Source organism: Pan troglodytes, chromosome 7, assembly GCF_028858775.2.
Source record: "Pan troglodytes isolate AG18354 chromosome 7, NHGRI_mPanTro3-v2.0_pri, whole genome shotgun sequence".
Classification (NCBI taxonomy): Eukaryota; Metazoa; Chordata; class Mammalia; order Primates; family Hominidae; genus Pan; species Pan troglodytes.
This window is the reverse complement of record NC_072405.2, coordinates 69,058,707-69,082,079: the sequence shown is the minus strand read 5'-3', so window position 1 is coordinate 69,082,079 and position 23,373 is coordinate 69,058,707. Positions and strand designations below refer to the sequence as shown.

Here is a 23,373-nt window from a genome sequence, read left to right as displayed (position 1 = left end):
AACATTTATTCTTTTCCATGCCTGTAAGCACACAGTGCACAGCTGAACAATGGAAACATTCTTCATTACTGCTTAATTTTCTAATCAACCCCAATTAGGGCCAACTCCCATTAGCTGTTAAAAAGAAACAGGCACAGGTGGCTGTGCTTGTGTGTTTTCTCTTACCTGAGTTTGAGCTTCATCAGCCCACCAGGTTTTAAACTGTAAGTACTGAGATGGAGTGAGAACAGATTTTGTTAAAGTATCCCAGTCATATGGTATTAATCTATTATCAAGAGCCACATTTTTTGGTAAAGTTTGTACAAAAGGAGAATTTGGCCCATATTGACTAACGGCTTGCTTAAATTCCTTTAACTACTTAAAAAGAAAAGTGGCCCAATTAGCTATATTCTGTCATTGGGTTATAGTAATTGGAAATTGCCATGCTTCAAGGTCTCTCTTGGCTCTAGCGTTTTGAATAGAATTTTGTATAGCACCACCAGTCGCTCCAGGTTTTAATGTTGTAACTACAAGAGCAGTAAGTTTTTCAGCTAATTCATTTTCTCGCCCATTAGGAGGAGAGGGAGGAGGTGGCCATTCACTTAATTCAGCAGGTGGAACCGACTGGCTCGTAAAATACACCTTTTTCAGCTTCCCTTTCTTTTCTTTAATTTCCTCCGGGTCCTGTCCCTCACATTCAGAATCTGAAGTTAGTTTTTTTATAGTCGCCTGCCTCTTCCTCATCTGAATCTGCCTCATCATCTGTTTCAAATGGCTCAAGAGCTGCCTTTATCAACACCCACGCTGACCAAACAGAAAGTGGAATTTTGGCTCCTTCTTTATGCACCTTTTTAAAATCTCTGCCAATTCTTTCCCATTCATCCAACTCCATTGTCCCTTGTTCTGGGAACCATGGGCAAAACTGCTCTACTGTATTAAAGAGTGTTAATAAATTCTGAGTACTAACTTTCACTCCCCCTCTCTGTAATAAATGCCTTAAGAAATTTAAATAAACAGAATGTTTAATTTCATTCTGTCCCATTGTTACCCTAGTTCTTCTGAGTGCCCAGCTTACCCGCCGAGCTTCTTTCAGTCATCCTCAGTGTCCTCTGACAATGCATCTTCTGCTTCCACATGCTCTAGCATTCCTTCACCGGGATCTTCATAGCCCCATGTTGGGCGCCAGAAATGTTGGGGTGATCAGACCCAACACCAGGCCGTGGGGGCTACGAAGTCCGGAGGAGTCAAAGGAATGAGAAAAGACAAGTTAAGAGTACATAAGGTGGGTCCACAGGGCCAACACTGGTATGGAGGCTGTGAAGGCCCCGAGCTCTGGGATCCCACACTATTTATTGGTGATCAAACAAAGAAGCAGGTGGTGAGGACATGTGGATGTGGGGATAAACAGGTGAGGGCATGAGGATGTGGGGGTAGAAAGGTAGTGGTGCATCAAGCGTAGCTCTGACGGTTTAGCATTTTCTTTGACGCATATAGAATATGCTCTGCTGCTTGAGATAATGGAGAACATGTTTATGAGCCTGGGAGAGCGACCAAGTCTGTGCACATTCCAGAGGCCATGGGGGGCTTTATGCCCTGAGCCCTGGATTCCATCCAAGCCACGAGGGGTTTTATGCCCTGGGCTTAGATTTGTGGTGTGGCAGGGCAGCTTTCCACACTTTGGCACAGAGCTTGGTGTTCCAAAGGCCACGAGGGGTTTTAGACCCTGGACCCCGGACATCTTCCAAGACTCTTTTATATTATGACAGACAATCCAGTCCTGCCTCAGCTCTTCTACCAACACAAGTTCATCAGACTTCTGCTTACACTATATTTGTAATGTCCCAATGGTGCAAGTTAATCGTTGGCCAAACCCAGTGTCAACATGGAAGGGGATTACTCAAGGGCAAAATACCAGAAGGCATGATTCACTGAGGCCACCAAAGTCTACCACATCTAGTGAATCTTTCCTTTATAGCACTCAACATTGTTTGCAATTATATATTTGTTTGTGTTATTTACTATCTATCTCTCAATAGATACTAAAATCCATGAAAACAGAGATCTTTTTTAAAAATTTTGTTAACCATTGTAGAATGGAACCTAAAATGCAATTTAAAAGTTCTGAAGGCTGGTCATGGTGGCTCATGTCTGTAATCCCAGCACTTTGGGATGCCAAGGTGGGCAGATCACCTGAGGTTGGGAGTTTGAGACCAGCCTGACCAACAAGGAGAAATCCCCTCTCTATTAAAAATACAAAATTAGCTGGGAATGGTGGCACATGCCTGTAATCCCAGCTACTTGGGAGGCTGAGGCAGAGGAACCACTTGAACCAGGGAGGTGGAGGTTGTGGTGAGCTGAGATTGTGCCATTGCACTCCAGCCTGGCCAACAAGAGCGAAACTCCATCTCAAAAAAAAAAAAAGTTCTGAAGATGTCCAAGTGGCTGAGAAACTAACAATAGACACCATCATGCAAGGCTTGCAATAGGAATTGTTCAAAACTGGTCTGGCCTGTGTTGGCAGATTCATACTATTTTGGAGAGAGTTGCAAGTATGTTGTGTTGTCTCTCCCAGCATGGGAGAGGGGACTGAGGTACGTCTCTGCGTCTCTGTCACCTCAAGTCAAGTAAGTAGATTTCAAAAATGACTTGGAGAACTTAACATATGGCCCTTGGATTTGAGTGCACCATCCAGGGAGAAGAGCCAGAGATTGGGTTCAGTCATATGGCCAAGGATTTAATCAATCATGCCTTCATAATGAGACCCCAATAAAAACTCTGGACACCTAGGCTTGGAGGAGCTTCCTGGTTGGTGAATACAGTGATGTGCTAGGAGGGTGATGCTCCCTGACTCCCCCAGGGGAGAGGCACTGAAGCTGTGTGTTCCCTCTCAGACCTTGCCCTATGTAGTCTTTTATTTTATTTTTAAAAATTTCCCGTTTTTTTCATATCTTGGTACCTATATGTATTCTTCACAATAAAACTATTATTTCATATGTAGCATGTTTCTGAGTTCTGTGAGTCATTATGGTGAATTATCAAGCCTGAGATGATTGTAGGAACCCTCAAATTCACAGCCAGTCAGAGTATGAGTGGCCTGGGATCCCCTGAAACTTACAGCTGGTGAGAGCTATCTTGTGGAGGACTTTGACCTTAACCTGTGGGATCTGTGCCAACTCTGGATGGTTAGTGTCTGAAATGAATTGTAGTGCATTTGGTGTTGCCCCAGTTGGGATTGAAATGAAACACTGTGTAATTAGCCAGCCAAATAGTTATTTGTTTAAAATAATTTAAAAATTGGGCTGGGTACAGTGGCTCACACCTGTAATCCCAGCACTTTGGGAGGCCAAGGCAGGCAGCTCACTTGAGGTCAAGAGTTCAAGACCAGCCTAGCCAACATGGTGAAACCTCATCTCTACTAAAAATACAAAAATTAGCCAGGCATTTTGGTGCATGCTTGTAGTCCCAGCTACTCGGGAGGCTGAGGCAGGAGAATTGCTTGAACCCAGGAGGTGGAGGTTACAGTGTGCCAAGATCATGCCACTGCACTCCAGCCTGGGCAACAGAGTGAGACTCCATCTCAAAAGACAAACAAACAAAAACAAATAAACACAAAATTGATTTCTCACAGTTCTGTAGGTTCCTTGGGCTCAGGTGATTTGTCCTCACTTTGAGCTCTGCTATGCAGGTGTGGTGAGATAGCAGCTGAAGCCTGGGCAGACAGTGCCTGGGCTGGGTTGGCTGGAGCAGCCTGGGTTGGCTGGGCATCTCTCTCTCTTCATAGTTAACCTGGCCTTTCTGACAGCAGGGTGATCTTAGTGCAGTCAGACTTCTTATATGGTGGCTGACTTCTCTGAGATTGAATGTTCCAAGAGACAGGAAGTGGAAGCTGCCAGTCTCTTGAGAACCAGTCCTGAAAATGAACATAGCTTCACTTCCTGTCAGGCTATTGGGCAAAACAGTCACAAAACCCACCCAGACTTGAGAGGGGACATAGAGCCCCACTTCTTGATGGAAGGAATATCAGATAATTTGTGGTCACATTTAATCTGCTTCATGTTCTTTTGGCATTTGACAGTGTTCGCCACAAATGATAATGACTTCATGTGGCCTGGTTTTTCTTTTATCTCAGACTATTCTTCATTGATCTTCAATTCTGTTATTTCCCTCATTACTTAAACATCCCCTTCCCTTTTCTCTCTTATTACTCATTTACGCTCAATACCATAACCACTCTTATGACACCAATCAGTACCTTTAGGCTGATGATCTCCCAGATCTCTAAAGATAGTTTCTCTGGTCTTCTGACTCACATAGTGAAGGACCTTTACAATATCTGTTGACAGCATCTGAGCAGGCTTTGTGTCCTTTAGAGACACAACTTGAAAGTGGCAGGATCTTCCTTGTATTGTTGTCCTAGGAGTGACCTGCTTCCATCCAACTGTGCCCACATTCATGGCAACCTGCACATTTACAAGATGACCTAGGTCATATAACCCAAAAATTCTATTCAAGAGCTGTGGGAAGGCTGATTGGCTATGTGAACAAGAATGATTTATGTGAACATTGAAAAAATACTTACTATGTGACCTGCATTTAGTGATTTCCAGGTCACTCAGCTATAAGAAGCACACACATGGGTGGCATGTTTCTATTAATTGTACTTTGTCATAATTATGCCTTATCATAATTGGACTTTTGTAGTTCAGAAATGAACATCTCTATCAGCCAATTCATGATCCACAGCACTCATTCCTATTTTAGAAAAGCACAGCTGGATCCTTTCTCACAAAGTATGCAGACATGACATTCAATAGTAAAAACAAGCTGGTAGTTGTTCCTGAAAACATACTTAAAAAGGGATATAAATTTGAAAGACTCAGTTAAAAAAAAATAGAAATAGACTATTGATATGGTTTGGCTGTATGTCCCCACACAAATCTCTTGTCGAATTGTAATTCCCAGTGTCGGGGAGGGAACCTGGTGGGAGGTGATTGGATCATGGGGCAGATTTCCCCCTTGCTGTTCTAGTGATAGTGAGTGAGTTCTCATGAGATCTGGTTGTTTAAAAGTGTGTAGCACTTCTCCCTTAGCTCTCTTTTTCCTGCCATCATATGAAGATGTGCCTGCTTCCTTTTCACCTTCCACCATTATTGTAAGTTTCCTGAGGCCTCCCCAGCCATGCTTCCTGTACAGCCTGTGGAACTGTGAGTCAATTAAACCTCTTTTCTTTATAAATTACCCAGTATCAGGTAGTTCTTTATAGCACTGTAAGAATGGACTAATAAAACTATGAACATTGTTTAAGTCATATCACTGGTTGTTTCCAAGGTACAAGGACTTATGTTCTGGAATGGAGCATCAATGTAGTTTCTTTCCTAGAATTATGTTGAATTTGGGACTAATCTCATAATCAGTCTATTCTACAAGTATTTGAGTTTATGGATGTATCATAATTTGGCACCCCAAGTCTGATGCCATCTTCAGTGAAATTCAACAAACATTGATAAGGCTTTATGCTCAGTGCTGTGGAGGACAGAAAGATGCCTAAGGGGTTCAGGTTAATGGAAGGGAGAGGAGTCACAGGTAACTGTAAGACTGAAGCTAGGAGTGAGTGCCAAGGAGGTATAGGCAGTGTTGTAGAGTGCAGGTGAATTGACTGCTGCTTCTCATTTGAAAAGAGGGAGAGATGGGGAGAACATTCCAGGCTGGCAGAGGAACAGAGTGAAGGAGGCATGGAGCAGGAGAGTTCAGGCTGTGGTTGGGAATAAGGAGTGAACCCTTGGCTTGATCTCAGAGTATACATGGGTGACTACCAAGGAGAAAATTGAACAAAAGGGTGGGCTGGGATCATGGAAAGCTTCTTTCAGAGACAGATGAGTCATCCAGGCTTTGGAGCATAATTGGAACTTGCTCCCAGTGCTGTTCGATGACTGTATCTCTCATGGAGTACCATATCTTGAGCTCTTGATTGCATGGGTGTCTTGTCTCACTCTCCCTTTAAAATAAAAAAAAACAAAAAATCCATCTTTGACTGAATCCCCTTCTAGTAAGTTTTTCCCTAAATTGGCAAGCCAATAAGAAGAGGTTAGAATCCCTGTCTCTAATTTCTCCATCTATAATTCATTCTTTAAAATCCCTCAACTCCACCTCAATCAACAAAAACCTACTTAAAAAAAATTATGGCCAAGTGCAGTGGCTCACGCCTGTAATTCCAGCACTTTGGGAAGCCGAGGCAGGCAGATCCACGAGGTCAAGAAATAGAAACCATGGCCAACATAGTGAAACCCTGCCTGTACTAAAAATACGAAAATTAGCCAGACATGGTGGTGTGCACCCGTAGTCCCAGCTACTCGGGAGGCTGAGGCAGGAGAATTGCTTGAACCTGAGAGGCAGAGGTTGCAGTGAGCCAAGATCACACCACTGCACTCTAGCCTGGCGACAGAGCGAGACTCTGTCTCAAAAAAAAAAAAAAAAAGAATTACACGAGATACATATTTAATAAAGAAAATTTTAAAAATACACATGGGCAAAAGTATAATGTTAAAATTCATGTGTCATCCAATGCCTCAAAAGTAATTATAGGTGAAATTTGTTGTTTTTATGTTCTATCCTCTGTAAATGTATTCATGTATTGTCTATCTGAGCATACAAAGCTGGACTTATGAAAATGAATACTGATCGATACTATATGACTTGCTTTACTTATCAATACTATATGACTACTATTCTATGTATTTAAATATTTTCTACAACTTCAGTTTTTTTGTTTGTTTGTTTGTTTGTTTTTGAGACAGAGTCTTGCTCTGTCACCCAGGCTGGAGTGCAGTGGTGTGATCTCTGCCCACTGCAACCTCTGCCTCCCGGGCTCAAGTGATTCTTGTGCCTCAGCCCCCCAAGTAGCTGGGATCACCTGTGTGCACCACCATGCCTAGCTATTTCTTGTATTTTTAGTAGAGACGGAGTTTCACCATGTTAGCCAGGCTGGTCTCAAACCCCTGGGCTCAAGTGATCCGCCCACCTTGGCCTTCCAAAGTGCTGGGATTACAGGCATGAGCCATCATGCCCAGCCCTTCAATTTTTTTTTTTTTTTGAGGAATGGGGTCTTGCCATGTTGCCCAAGCTAGACTGCAATGGCTATTCAAAGACATGATCATAATGCACTATAGCCTTGAACTCCTGGGCTCAAGCAATCCTCCTGCTTCAGCCTCCCTACTTGGCTATGACTAGAGAGGCATGAGCCACCATGCCAGGATAATTTGAATTTTTTACAGGTCAGATTTATTAAGGTATAATTTACATACATTAAAACTGTTTTAAAGTGCTCAGTTTGGTGATTTTGACAAATACATACAGTCATGTGAGCACCACAGAAACCAAGTTACAGGACATTTCTGTCATCCCCAAATTCCCTTGTCCTTCCCAGCCCCTGGCAACTATGGATCTAATTTTCTTTGCTAGTTTTATCTTTCCCAGAATGTCATAGAAATGGAATCATACAGTATGCAGCTGTGTGTGTGTGTGTGTGTGTGTGTGTGTGTGTGTGTGTGTGTCTGGCTCTTTTTCACTTCAAATTAGGCTTTTGAGATACATTAATGTTGTTGATTGTACTAGTAGTTCATTTCTATTCACTGCTGAGTGTTGTTCCATTGTGCAGATGTGCCACAGGTGGTTTATCCATTCACCAGTAGATAAACATTTGAGTTGCTTCTAGATTTTGGCAATCATTAGTGAAGCTGCTATAAACATTTGTGTGCAGGTTTTTGTGTGGACCTACATTTTCATTTATTTTGGATAAATCCCTAGGAGTGAGGTTGCTGGGTCCTATGGTAAGTACATGTTTAGCTCTGTAAAAAGCTGCCAAACTGTTCTGCGGTGGGCAGATCTATGCAAATGTACCCCAAAGTCCAAGGAGGCTAAGAGACGGAAAAAAAAGAGGCTGATAAACGCAGTTTCTTAGAAGGAAACATTTAATAGGGTCCAAGGAGGCTAAGAGACGGAAAAAAAAGAGGCTGATAAACGCAATTTCTTAGAAGGAAACATTTAATAGGGTCTTACAAGCAGAAGCCATGCCTGTGCCTGGGGCGGCAGCAAGGAAAGAAGGTGGATCCCAGCACCATTACACCCAAGACCCAGGGCTTATGTACCATAGAAGAGGGTGTTTCAGAAGGGATGTGTAGGACAAATAAAGTATGATAACATCAAGGTTGTTTGACCTAAGGACAGGATTTACAGTAAGTACCTGCTCTGACACAAAGAACAATAGATAAGCTGGCAATCTTAGTGGCCTTTCCAGAACGGGGTTTAATCAGAAGCCAACATGGCGGATTAACTTTCAAGATGGAGTTGCTTTGTTCTGCACACAAACTGTTTTCCAAAGTGCTGCTACCATTTTGTGTTCCTACCAGTAATGTAGGAGAGCTCTAGTTGCTCTACATCTTCACCAGCATTTAACAAAATTAGCCATTCTAGGCTGGGGGCAGTGGCTCACGTCTGTAATCCCAGCACTTTCGGAAGCCGAGGCAGGTGGATCACTTGAGGTCAGGAGTTCAAGACTAGTCTTGTCAAAGTGGTGAACCCCATCTCTACTAAAAATACAAAAACTAGCTGGGGGTGGTGGTGCACGCCTGTAATCCCAGCTTCTCAGGAGGCCGAGGCAGGAGAATCACTTGAACCTGGGAGACGGAGGTTGCAGTGAGCTGAGATCATGCCACTGCACTCCAGCCTGGGCAACAGAGCAAGACTCCATCTAAAAAACAAAAAAATTAGCCATTCTAGTACATGAGAAGTAGTATCTCATGGTGGTTGTAATTTGCATTTCCTTATGCCATTAACATCTCTTCTGTGATAAAAATGCCTGTTCAAATCTTTTGCCATCTTTTTTGGGGGGAGGGGAGTTATTTGTCTTATTATTGAATACAACCTTATTTTTATAATTATATAAACAGACTCAATGGTAATCTAGATTTGGAGAGCATAACATTTATACAATTAGGAGAGCTCTCTTTAAGGAAAATATTATAGAATTATTTATATAAAATTTTAAGACCCTCTTTCTTGGTATGTATTTGTTTTGTTTTGTTTTGTTTTAGAGATCTGGTATTACTATATTGCCTAGAATGGACTTGAACTCCTAGGCCGAAGGGATCCTGCCATCTGAATTTCCCAAGTAACTGAGATTACAGACATGAGCCACCATGTCTGGCTCTCTCCCAGTGTATTGAAGGGGTCCATGCAAGTAAGGAGCCCAAAGCTTAATTTTTATTAGCTTCATGGTAAATCTGCTCTGGCTAGAACATAATTGGTATACCTAATACCCTATTATTGTACATTGAAGTTGTTTCTTTTTTTCTCTTTTTTTTAAACTTTTTAAATTTATCTTTTTATTTGTTTACCATTAAAACCCACATTCAGATGAATAGCTTATAACTAAATCTTGGCATAGATATATATTCACTTCCTTGAGATAATTTTCTAGTAGTAGAATAGCTGGGTCAAATGGTATGATCCTATTAAAAACTTGACACAAAAATTCATGTTATTTACACTTCTTCTAACAGTATATGAGCATCCCTTTCACTCTCACCAATTCAGACTATAATCTTTGCTTTTGTTTTCTAATAATTCCATCTCCCTTTGACTTCACTCAAGTTTCTACCTCCATTACGTCACTCAGACTGCTTGGTACATTACCAAAGACCAAAGACCAAATCCAGTGAGTTCTTTTCACTTTTCATCTTCTAATTTCTGTGTCATTTAATATTGTTGACCATTGCAGCATTTTGGGGGAAAGAGCAGGTACGATGTCTGCAGTTCTCCTGGGGTCTCTGGGGTCACCCTCCTTGCCCTGCTGCCCTGGCCCTCTCTTGCTTTGCCCCACCCTAAGAACCATAATCTCAGGGTTCTTCCTGGACTCTTTTTTCCTTTTCCTTCCCTTCCTACCTACCTACCTGTGCTGTCTAATTTTATGTATCAATTTGACTAGTCTATGTCGCTGCTCTACTTTCAGGTAATGCCTGCCTTCCCCTATACAGGCTGTGGCCATCCCAAGCTGCACATCAGGCTATTTTTTTGGATATTGATGATACTGTTAAACTGAATGTCATGGCCCCTGTGCAAGGATGACACACAAGTTCATGAAGCATTCCATATTTTATAAATTTTTGAATTAAAATTGTTAAAAAGATAAACTGAATGTGTTCTCTGCCATCTTCACCCAAAATATCTGTCCAGTGACCATTTACTCATCTTTCAAGACTCAGAAGTCAGCTGTGGTACCAAGCCTTTTCTGACCTTCCCAGGTAAAATCAGTATTTCTCATACTCACTTTTTTGTTTGTTTATTTTTTTTTTTTGGAGACAGGGTGTTACTGTGTCACCCAGGCTGGAGGGCAGTAGCACAATCATAGCTCACTGAAGCCTTGTATTTCTGGGCTCTAGCGATCCTCCTACCTCAGCCTCCTAAGTAGCTAGGACTACAGGCATGCCACTACACCTGGCTAATTTTTAAATTGTTTTTATTTTTTAAAAAGACCAGTGTGGTAGTATAATTTCTTTAAATTTTTTATAGAGACAGGGTTTCACTATGTTGCCTAGGCTGGTCTTGAACTCCTGACCTCAAGCAATTTTCCTTCCTTGGCCTCCCAAAGTGCTGGGATTATAGTCATGAGCCACCAAGCCCAGCAACCAGACTCACTTTGAACATAGCATCTGAGACACTTTATTGCACTTATTTATTTACATGTGTGGCATCTAAATAAATAGCAAATAATTCCTGATTAGACTGGGAGTTAATTTTTCACTTTTATATCCTGAGTATCCAGCACAGAGTCTGACTCAATACAGATGTATATTTGTGCCTGATGAATAAGCAAATGAATTAATTATTGTGGAAACAGCATTGTTCTAGGAATTCAATTACACAAGTCCACTCCTAGATCAACCTATTACTTATTAATTTACTTGCTCTATAGGTAGTCTTGGGATTCACTGGAAAGGAGCTGGTAAAAACATGAGCAAGTGACAGAATTTGTGACTGTCATGTGGGCAGAATGTATTGTGACTGTCATGTGGGTCTCTAAAAATTGTGTTATCAATATTCATCTTATGACAGTAATCCATGTTGTGTTGATGTCAAAAGATTTGGACTCCTAAAAGAGCTGAGGCTAAGAGTAATTCATGCTGCAAAAGTAATACATATCTTCTTGCTACTGATCTGGATAGCCTGAAAGCAGAAACTTTATAAACAGAAGTCAGGGAGGCTGGACCCAGTGGCTCATGCCTGTAATCCTGTTAGCAGTGGCAAATCTCTATGGGTCTGCAGCAACTTGATTCTTGTCTCCTAGGAGGAAAGAATTCAACCAAGGGACATAAGGCAGAGGGAGAAACTGAGGCAAGCTTTAGAGCAGGAGTGAAAGTGTAATAAAAAGTTTTAGAGCAGGAACAAAAGGAAGTGAAGTACTCTTGGAAGAGGGCCAAGTGGGCAACCTGAGAGATTCAAGTGCCTCATCTGGACCCTTGACTTGGGGTTGTAAACATTTGCATGGTCATGGTTCTGGGGCTTTGTCTCTCCTCCCTTGATTTTTCCTTGGGGTGAGCTGTCTGCATGTGCAGTGGCCTGCCAGCGGTTGAGAGGGGTCACATGCTCAGTGTGTTTACTGAAGTTGTGTGCATGTTCATTTGCGGCGTTTTCCCCTTACCAGTCGAATGTTTTTAGAACATCACATACCAATTAGACTCCTCCATTTTGCTTCTTGGCATGCATGCTTGAGCCCACTTGCCCAACTCCTGAGATCTTATTGGGAAGCTGCTGATCACCAGCTTCAGGTGTTTCTATCTGTTGGGAGACTGCCCTTCCCTGGCACCAGCTGCAACTAATTATTATTTCAGAGAGGCAGTTTAACAACTGCCTGAACATCACCTGGTGGTCACCTGATATACCTGGGGACTTGGGGGCTCTCATGTCCTGCTCATTTCTGCCTAGCTACCTAACAATCCCAGAACTTTGGGAGGTTGAGTCCGCAGGATCACTTGAGCCCAGGAGTTCAAGACCAGTCTGGGCAACATAGTGAGACCCCATCTCTACAAAACAGTTTAAAAATTAGCTGGGCATGGTGGCATGTACCTGTGGTCCCAGCTATTTGGCAGGCTGAGGTAGGAGGATCGCTTGAGCCTGGGAGGTGGAGGCTACAGTGAGCCTGATTGCACGACTGCACTCCAGCCTGGGTGACAGAATGAGACCCTGTCTCAGGGGGGAAAAAAGTCAGGGAGTGGCATCCTGTGGTGGTGGAACTGACGTTAGCTTCTAAATTACACAATCTGGAAACTGGTATAGGGCTGAAAAGGAACTTCCCCTTGCCTCTCACATACCTGGGGAGGCAAAGGATTGCCTTGTCCCTCCACACATGGTGCATGGTAAAGCCCCAGCATTGAGAATTATCCAGAAACCCTGGATAGCTCTTGGGTTTCCTGAATCCATTCTAGGCTTTCAGGTAAATGTGTTGTTTAAGAAAAAACTTGCAGCTGGGCATAGTGGCTCACACCTCTAATCCCAGCATTTTGGGAGGCCGAGTCAGGAAGATCACTGGAGCCCAGGAGTTTGAGACCAGTCTGGGAAACATACTGAGACCCATTTCTACAAAAATATTTAAAAATTAACCAGGCATGGTGGTGTGTGCCTGTAGTCCCAGCTACTTGGGAGGCTGAGGTGGGAGAATCGCTTGAGCCTGGGAGATTGAGGCTGTAGTGAGCTGTGACTGTGCCTCTACACTCCAGCCTAGGTGATAGAATGAGACCTTGTCTCAAAAAAAAAAAAAAAAAAAGAAAGAAAAGAAAGAAAAAAAGAAAAGAAAAAACCTTGCATTCAAGCTTGCTTTCACCCAACCATTGGAGGAAAACAAGTGAAAACAAAAGGCAGGATTCTCAACTAATCTTTATTTTCATTCCTTTTTCTTGGTGGCACAATTTTCTTGAAAGATTAGACACCTTCTTGAAGCATAGGTCAGAATATCCTCCTTTCTTCCAGGGGCCTTATACTTCAGGCTTAGATATTCCATAACAACCATCCCAGTGACGATGGTGGCAAAAGCACAACAGAAGCAGCAGTCACTGTTTTAGTGGACTGTGTTTTCCGGGCACTGGGTTAATCATTTTGCCTGCATTACCTCAGGCAATGCCACTATGTGATAGATATTTTTATATATCCACTTTACAGATGAATAACCAATGCAGAGAGATGAGGAAATTTACCAAAGCCATACAACTAGTAAGTGACAGAGGTGTAAAATGAACCCAGGCGTGTCTGACTCTTAACTCCTCTAAACTACCTAGTCTTCTCTATTTCTCCTGAACTCTGATGATTCTATAGCATATACTCTAAGATTGATATTGATGATTTTACATTTCTTCAAATACTTGAGTTGACTGAACAAATTTATGAGCACAGTGATGTACAATGATAAAAAAAAGTATCACAACTTGAAAAAATATGTCCTTGGATTTTTCTAACTAAAAAAAAATTCATCAGGCATGGTGGCTCATGCCTATTATCTCAGCACTGTGGGAGGCCAAGGCAGGCAGATCACTTGAGCTCAGGGGTTCGAGACCACCCTGGGCACCATAGTGAGACCTTATCTCTATAAATAGTTTAAAAATTAGCTGGGCCTGGTGGTGTGCTCCTGTAGTCTCAGCCATTCGTGAGAGGATCGCTTAGCCCAGGAGGTTTCAGGCTGCAGTAAGCAGTGATCATGCCATTGTACTTCAGCCTGAGTGACATAGCAAGACCCTGTCTAAAAAAAGAAAAAAAAGAAAAAATTCAGCCAGCCAATCCAATCCACAGACAAAAACCTCTCAGGGGTCAGGCACAGTGGCTCATGCCTGTAATCCCAGGACTTTGGGAGGCCGAGGTCGGTGGATCACCTGAGGTCAGGAGTTTGAGACCAGCCTGGCCAACGTGGCGAAACCCCATCTGTACTAAAAATACAAAAACTATCTGGGCTTGGTGGTGGGCACCTGTAATCCCAGCTATTCAGGAGGTTGAGGCAGGAGAATCGCTTGAACCCAGGAGGCGGAGGTTGCAGTGAGCCAAGATTGTGCCACTGCACTCCAGCCTGGGCGACAGAGCGAGACTCTGTCTCAAAAACCAAAACCAAAACCAAAACCAAAACCAAAACCAAAACCAAAAAACCTCTCAGGTTGGTTTTTGTCCTAAGCAGAACTACATTCCACATATTGCTGGAGCTGAAGGTTCTCAGATGTGTGAGTCGTCTGGCGAATCATTTTTTACCTCCAGTGTGCAATCCATTCCTAAATTCCTTATCAGTTAGAGATTAAAGCATGAGCTTTGAAAGTCTTAAAAATTATTTACTATATGTTTCACTGGCTGATCAGATGCATATTTTTCCTAGCAATGGTTCTGACCAACCAGTGCTTCAAATGTGTTAAATTTCCAGTGAGGTTGTTTATCCTCCTACTTCTACAAGTTCATTTCTTCTAAGCTCTGTCTCCTACCAAATGCTTTGGGTTTTTTGTTTGTTTGTTTTGTCCTTTTCTCATGTTTAATGATCCTTCACTGCCAATGTGTGTAAATCATGGGTAATGATAAGCCTGGAAGGTGAAGGAAAGATGTTCTTGTTTTTACCCTGGTATGGTTGTTCCAACACTGATTTGGGGTCAGCCCTCGCACCTACACCCCCTTGCTGTGAGAATACCTGATTTTTTGGTTGAAATAATAAAATCTGCTGAGTTATGGGCATTAGATGCCAGTGGGAAAGATTAAGCTCATTCTCTACCTAAACATCTTATTAATCAAGGGAGAGACAATTCAGCCAGAAGGACATGTTGGTACCCATAAGCCCATGGAGCCAGCTATTACTTCCAGTCTTGGGAATCGTAAATACCTCCAGGTTGCTGACACTCCCGACTCATCTTTGTCTCCTTGAAATTGGTATCCTGGTTCCAGATACCTGCTGCCATTCATGACTGACTCAGAATTCTCACAGGATCCAATCACAAAATTTGCCCTTAGGCAGAGCCATAGCCAGCAGTTGTGGCACTTGGGGCAAAAAGTACAAAACCTTCCTGAAGTTAGTTTTGTAATTTTAGGCTGGGCACAGTAGCTCATGCCTGTCATCCTACCACTTTGGGAGGCCAAGGCAGGAAAACTCCTTGAGCCCAGGAGTTTGCGACCAGACTGGGCAACATAGTGAGACTGTGTCTCTGTCTATATATTTAAAATATAATTAAAAATAAAAATAAAGACTTCATAATTTTAAGTAATCATTCTTACTGATTAAGTGCTGACATTTATAAAATCACTATTTAAGGTGGTGTGGTTGCTACCTTTTGGGGGCCTGGGACAAAGTTTTTGCACCCCACCAGTACTGGGTGTCCCTGTGCTGGTCTCTGATATGCAGCTTCAGTCTCCTTTAGGAACCAGGATTGGTTACCCCCACACCCCAGAAGTGCTGTCTTCGGTAGCCCTCTGCTGTCAGTCCCTTCAGAGCAACCTCAGCTGAGGAAAGCTGTGTTGCCCGGGACGGTGCTCCCATCCTAACAAGGTGCACATCTGACTAATGGACCCCAGGGTATAAAGGCCTCCTCTCTTGCTCCAACTTGGGACTACTTTGAAGGTCTCCCGTAGCTCTAGAGCTCCCGTGATTGTGGTGGTGGGTGTCAACTGAGGCTGCCAGTGGGAGGGCATTGCAACCTGACTTCTTCCTTTGCTTCATCCTGCTTCCATGATCTCTAAGACACTCGTTAATAAACATCCAAACAACCCAGTTACAACAGCCCCCAAGCACCAAGCTCTTCCCTCATACATGAGAGGGTAGCACTGCTGAATGAAGCCAAGCAGACTATCAGTCCAGTGATTAGAATCAGGAAAAATGTACACCAGTGATGAAATGACATGTGTGGCTTTACCTGCCCAGCAATCACTCCCTTCTTTTGGTAACAGAACCCATGTATTCTTTAGGGAATCACCCACTGCCCTTCCCATGCATGTGCTCCAGATGGGTTGATTTTACCCCAGGCTCCAGGGATGGGCATGTCACCCAGGGCTCTGTGTAGAGCATCTATCCACTTTCTCTGGCCACAGTGATTGACTCTGGAATGGACATGAGAGCCCAGGTGGCCTAATGTGACTCAATTCCAGGACTTTGCTTTCAGTGTGGAAGATGACTCATGTGTTCACACCATGCTGGAGGAGGTGAGCCTGGAGTTGCTGGGTGGTTCAAGGAAAGCCTGCCTGAGACTAAAGATGGAAGAAAGCAGTGGGGTGCAGTGGTTCACACCTGTAATCTTAGCACTTTGGGAAGCTGAGGTGGATGGATCACTTGAGCCCAGGAGTTCAAGATCAACCTGGGCAACTTGGCAAAACCCCATCTCTACAAAAAATACAAAAATTTGCCAGGCATGATGCCTCATGCCTGTAGTTGCAGCTACTCAGGAAGCTGAGGTGGGAGGAACACTTGAGTCTGGGAAGTTGAAGCTGCAGTTTGTCAAGATCATGCCACTGCACTCTAGCCTGGGTAACAGAGTGACACCCCATCTCAAAATAAATAAATAATTAAGTAAAAATAAATAAAATAAAATATTTTCTAGAGATGGAGTCTTGCTATATCATCCAGGCTGGTCTCCAGGCAATCCTCCAGCCTTAGCCTCCAAAAGTGCTGGGGTTATGGGGTGAGCCACCAAGGCTGGCCATTTCAGTCTTTTATTATGGGTGTGTTAGGCCTAAGGAAACAGGATCTCTCCAACCTTCTCCCTGCCTCCTTTTCATCTGCTCCCAGGCAAGATTCTAATCATTCCCTGCCTTTCTGATTGTGGGTCATAAGACACCCCACCCCCATGCCCTGGGGGAAGGAATGCTGACATCATGAAGCTTCCATAAAAACCCAACAGGACTGGGTTCAGCAAGTATCTCCATGGTGGATCTCACGGAGGTCCCTGGATGGTGGTGTGTCTAGGGAGGGCATGGAAGCTCTGCACCCCTTCCCCCATACCTCACACTATGCATCTCTTCATCTGTATCCTTCATAGTAAACTGGTAAATGTGTTTGCCTGAGGTCTGTGAGCTGCTCCAGCAAATTAATAGAACCCAAAGAGGGGGTCATGGGACCCCCAACTTGAAGTGGGTTGATCAGAAGTTCCAGAGACACTTCTTGGTGCAGTCTTGAGAACCGAGCCCTAAACCTGTGGGATCTGACACTACCTCCAGGAATTGAAGTGGGGGACACCCAGCTGATATCCACTGCTTGGTCGTGGGAAAAACTCCTCACTCATTTGGTTACAGAAGTCTTCTGCTGTGTTGATGACTGTTGTGCTTTGAAAGCAGAGGAAAAACGTGGTTTGAGAGAGTTCTTCCCTAAACAGCAGAGAATACAAAATATATAAATTTCATAGCTTCTTGTACCATTCAAACAACCACGAAGATGGGTAACGTGATAGTAAAACACAAAGAAGTTATCCTTCTTGAAAATTGAGCTTAATGCAGTCTCTGTGTCCTCCTTCACATGCAACTATCTTTACCAAGATTTGCCCTTCCTTTTTGCCAATTAGTTTAAATTCTCAACTCCATTCTCTACGCTGCCCAAGGTCACTCTTTTTTTTTGAGACGGAGTCTCACTCTGTTGCCCAGGCTAGAGTGCAGTGGCACGATCTCAGCTCACTACAACCTCTGCCTCCCAGGTTCAGGGGATTCTCTTGCTTCAGCCTCCCCAGTAGCTGGGATTACAGGTACACGGCACCACACCTGGTTAATTTTTTAAAAATATTTTTAATATTTTTCACAGAGATCGGGTTTCATCATTTTGGACAGGCTGGTCTCAAACTCCTGACCTCAAGTGATCCACCTGCCTCAGCCTCCCAAAGTGCTGGGATTACAGGTGTGAGCCACCGCTTCTGGCCCCAAGGTCATTCCTAGAAAACTATTGTTAAAGTTTAAATGCTATATAATCAATTCCAACTGGACTGCTGTAAAATAATTCTATTTTTTCAAGATGTATAGTACAGCCTCTCAAATTTGTGTAACAAGGAAGAGAAACACATATGTAGCATTAAAGCTTAGGTTTAAACATTTTTTATCCCTGGATTTTCTGGATGTTAGAACAAGTTGCACACACAAAAAACTACTGTCTCTTAACAGATTTTTTTTTGTTTTGAGACAGGGTCTCGCTCTGTCACCCAGGCTGGAGTGCAATGGTGCAATCGTGGCTCTCTGAAACCTCAACCTCCTAGGCTCAAGCGATCCCCCCACCTCAGCCTCCCAAGTAGCTGAGACCACAGACACGCACCACCATGCCCGGCTAATGTTTACAAAATTTTCTGTAGAGACACAGTCTCACCATGTTGCCCAGGCTAGACTGGAACTCCTGGGTTCAAGTGATTCTTCTGCACTGGCCTCCCAGAGTGTTGTGATTACAGGCGTAAGCCACTGTGCCCAGCCCCTTATAGATATTCACTGTTAAAATAACCATATATTTTTGTGTCTTTGTTATTAGTCAGGAATCTTGGTTGCAAGGAACAGAAATCAAACTCAAATTAGATTTAGGAAAAGAAGGAGGTAACTGAAAAAGGGAGAGCTCAACCGATATGTTGAACACGTAGTCTCTCTGCATCCCTCATCTCTGCTTTTCTCAGCATTGTCTCCATCTCAGACAGCCTCACCCTTGTAGGGGTGAGATGAATGGCTCATAATCACTTCACTTCAAGCTTATTTTGTATTTTCAGCAATCCTATGAAGTGGTTCAAGGGAAGGAAAGATGTTTTCTCCTCATTAATCCAATCGAAGTCTCAGAATTGAACTTCACGGCTTTAGTTGTACTCTATCCCTTCCTGTCTCAAACCCATTTAGTAACAGGAGACTATGATGCTCTGATTCTGTGTGGTCCAGGTTAGCCCCTCTCCTGAAATAGGAGGACGGAGTCGGCACACCTAAACCACATGAACTGAATTCAGATATTGTAATTCCCAAAGGACAGTTGGGAGTGCTATAACTGGAAGAAGGGGATTGAGAACTGGGCAGACCTCAAACAATGATGTTCAATACAGATTGCAAAATAAGAATTAGGAAAGTGAATCTTGACTTTTTTTTTTTTTAATTTTTAAAATTTTGGGGAGAACAGGGTCTTACTCCATCACCCAGGATGGAGTGCAGTGACACAATTATAGCTTACTGCAGCCATGATCTCTGGAGCTCAAGTGATCCTGTCTCTTTAGCCTCCCAAAGTGCTGGGATTATAGGCATGAGCCACTGTGCCCAGCCGTCATGACTCCTTTTAAAGTTTATTTGTGTTAATAAAGCCTATTTTTATTCCACCTAGTACAAAACATATATTGATTGATTGGTTTTGGGAAAGAGGAAAAAAAGGTGACACATAGAATAAAGCTAAGGGTGAAGTTGCTACTCAGAAATACAACAGAAATGGGTTGAAATTTTGTTCTGAGATTCATGGCAACCAAAGTAAAGAGGAAAGCACCTTCAGTTAAAAGAGTCCTAGGGCTAAGATAAAAATGAAAACTAGATAAAATAAAATAAGATAAAAATGAAAACTTAGTCCTAGGGCTAAGATAAAAATGAAGAACTTACTTTGGAAGAGCACAATCTTTTTTTCTTCTTTCTTTTTCAAAGATGAGGAGAGATGGGGGAGGAAAGGGAGGAGGATGAGGAAGAGGGGATGAGAAGGTAAGAAGGAAGAAGAGGAGGTGAAGAAGGGGAGGAGAGGGGAGGAGGAGAAAGGAGGAGGAAGACAGGAGGAGTGGATAAGGAGGCAAAGAAGGGAGGAGGGAAGGAGGAAGAGAAAGAGGAGGAGAAAGCAGGAATAGAGAGAAGGTGAAGAGGAGGAGAGGAGGGGAGGAAGGAGGAGAGAGGAGGAGGAGGAGGAATAGGAGGCAAGGAGAAATAAAGAGAAAGACAAGAAGAGAGGAAGGGAGGAGGAAGGGGGGGGAGGAGAGAGGAGCAAGAAGAAAGGAGAAGGAGAGGAGGTAAGGAGAAAGAAGAGGAGGAGAGGGAAAGAGGAGGAACAGGAGGCAAGGGGAGATGAAGAGGAAAAGGTGGATGAGGAAGGGAAGAGAAAAGGGAAGGGGAATGAGAGACTAAGGAACACAATGCTTTTTGGCACTGAAGCCTGGGAGAAAAAAACCCCACCCTCATGCTTAGCATATCATATTACTATATGATATAATGGATGTCTTAGGTTGGATTTCCTGGAAGTGAAGTCTAAAATAGGGTTTCTTGCACAAATAATTGAGGGAGAGTTCTCAGGAGAAACCTGGAAGGAAGTGAGGAAAGAAGGATGAAGCAGAGGAAGAATCCCAGCAAAGATGTGGTTTCAGCTGACGACAACCTGGTCTCATGAGGACGGCTCTGAAGTCTGAAAGGCACCATGAAGTTGTCCTGTCTTGAGGCAAGAAGCCTGGGCTTTTGTGCCTTTATACCCTGGAGTGGGGTCTGGTATATAATTTCCCAGACATCTCCAGATGACAAGGCTTCTGATAGCTGAGAACAGTTTTCTGGAGAAGAGTTACAGCTTTGAGCTGTTAAAGTTGATGTGCATGGATGCTATGGATGGGCAGAAGTGGTGGGTGCATTAGCGTGGTAAAGGGTTGTGGGTAGGGTACCAATAGTGTCTTCTAGAGTGAACAACATCCCATTGATATCCTCGACAAATGCACAGGGAGAATAACAGCTTATTGAAGGGTCTTTCTAGGCAAGGCAGGAGCATGGGACCAACACAACTCACCAAAAGCAATTCTATTAAGTGCCAAGACAATGTGGCAAAGTATAAGTCTCAGGGGAGACTTATTTTGACTCAGAGACGTAAGTTAGAATATCTTAAAAATGGATGGACAGTTCATGCTTTAGATAAGCTTCCTTGAACACTAAATCTTACATCTAAGGTTTTAATAAGTAATGAGTCACCGAGAGTTTGTCAAGAACTTCGATTGCATGTATTCCACAATACAGACAGGGGTAAATCCATAGGCTTTGACGATAAATCCAAAGGTATTCATTTATCACGTCTGTGTCATTTACTTTGTACCAGGTACTAATCTAAGTATTCTGCAAATATTAACCCTTTTAATCATCATAACTCTGTGGTGAATTTTACTATTATTCTCATTTTGTAGATGAGGAAATTGAGGCACAGAGTTTAAGTAAATAGCTCAAGGCATATGGTTAATAAATGGCTTAGGTCATTTACAAAATAAAGTGAAATCTAATTATGACTGTTAAGATGCTTAATTAGAAGTAAAGTTAATTTAATTTTATATTTCTAGCTCAATTTCAAAGTGACCCATCAGAACCACGTGGAAGTACTCAGAGACTTCTAAGAACACTGAAGCCATAGCCTGCAAGAAATAGAATCAAGTTATCTGATTAATGCCTTTTGCTCACCTTTGTGATAACAATTTTTGTGATTGAAGTGATAGGAAACTCTCAAGTGAGTAATGACAGGTCATAGATAAACTCAAATTACAATTAGAACAAATTTAGGAGAAATCTTTTTTGAGTTACAGAGCCATATGAGAGCTTACTGAGAGTGATGGATCTTCTTTCTAGAAAAATGCACATAAAGATTCAAAAGTGACTCTTTTCCATATAGTTTCAGGGGATTCATGGACCCCTTGAAGCCTCTGGAACTTTTTAGAGTCCTTAAAATTAAAATCTTAGCCTTGTTGGTGACCTCAAAGATTTCTGAGACAAGACAAGATGTATATGACATTCCCCTTCACAAAAGCCCTGGGAAACTTGTATGTGTCTTTGGTGAACTCTTGATTTATTGAGCTGATGGAGCTGTTGGTAACACATGTGATGTTGGTCCTTTGCACATTCATTTCATTCTCCAGGGGAGTAGTTAATCACATGGTTTCCTATCCTTTCTTACTGTACTTTAAAGCCCCCTTGTGGCAAGGACAAAGCTTGCTCATCTTTGTAGACTCCACAAGTGCCTACTAGGATACCTCAAAGAGTAGGTTGTGAGGAATGGAAGCAGGACACTTTGATGCAGACATTTTCAAATGGGGAACATCTGAATGTATCAAAATTTGGCAGTGACTCTTTTCTTGACTAATACATAAACCAAACATTACTAGCTTTTACTCCCTCATCCCATTTTCAAGCCTTGCTTCATTACCTAGGGAGCAAGTATCTGTTATGCACAATTCTTGATAAGTAAAAATACTCTAAAACTTAAATGCTTGATATCCATCAAAACACCTGCATCAAGATCAACAGAAGAACATGTATTCTTTATATGTGAATTGACTGATTAACTCTAGGCATATTACCCATTCTATTTATGTAGATGTTCCAGTTTCCCTAATGGCCTTCCCAAGCTCAGACTGACTTAGTACCTCACATTTCCCACTCTGCAGGTACAACCTATCAGTACTTGTCATGACATGGTTAAACAGCAACACCAGGCAGTCATTTAAGTTTCAGTTGTCATTGGAGGAGGTGTTTACAAGCACAAGATACCAGTACTACTACTATTATAAATGTTTATTGAAAATGTACTACAGTATGAACCATTATTGCATTTAGCTTTCCCAATAAGCCCATGAGATAGGTCAGTGGATATTTAACTTTATTAGAAACTATCCATTTTCCAAAGTGTTTAAAATATTTTACAGTCCCATCAACAATGTGTGACAATTCCAGTTCCTCCACATTCTTGCCAACCCTTGGCATTCTCAATCTTTTACATTTCAGCCTTTCTGGTGAGTGTATACTGACTGGTATCTTATGGTGGCCTTAATGTGCATTTCCCTGTTGATTAAGTTTATTGAACACCTTTTCTGATGCTTATTGGCCATTCAGATATATATATAGCCAGTGTGTGGCCTAGACTTTTGCACATTATTTTATTGATTTGTTGGTTTCTTTTCATTGACTTGTAGGAGTTCTTTATATATTCTGAATATGAATTCATTTTTAGATATTTATATTGCAAACAATTTTGCCCTGTCTTAGCTCAGGTTGCTATAACAAGATACCATAGCCTGGGCTGGGGGCTGAGAAGTCTAAGATCAAGGTGCCAGAAGATTCAGCGCCTGGTACAGGCCTATTTCCTGGCTTATAGACAGCTACTTTGTCATTGTGTGCTCACATGGCCTTTTCTTTGTGTCTGTACTTGGAGAGAGAGAGAAAGAGAGAGAGGGAGAGAGCGAGAGAGCACTCATATCTCTTCTTTTTTTTTTTTTTTTTTAGAGATAGGATCTCACTCTGTCACCCAGGCTGGAGTGCAGTGGCATGATCAAACTCCTGGGCTCAAGTGATCCTCTGCCTCAAACTCCTGAGTAGCTAAGACTACAGCTGTGTGCCCCCATGCCTAGGTAATTGTTTATATTTCTTTAGAGATGGGGTCTTGCTCAGTTGCCCAAGCTGGTCTCAAAC

The 23,373-nt window shown here is 42.6% G+C and overlaps 2 long non-coding RNA genes across 4 annotated transcripts in view; both read left to right on the top strand.

The window, feature by feature from the left end:
- The window catches only part of LOC134810876 (uncharacterized), a 159,108-nt gene that overhangs the window by 21,595 nt on the left and 114,140 nt on the right, over nucleotides 1-23,373 (top strand). The gene's annotated exons all lie outside the window — the stretch shown is intronic.
- On the top strand, nucleotides 9,511-10,166 carry LOC134810745 (uncharacterized). Its single transcript, XR_010159373.1, has 2 exons — nucleotides 9,511-9,691; nucleotides 9,986-10,166. It is a non-coding gene; the product is annotated as an uncharacterized LOC134810745 (long non-coding RNA).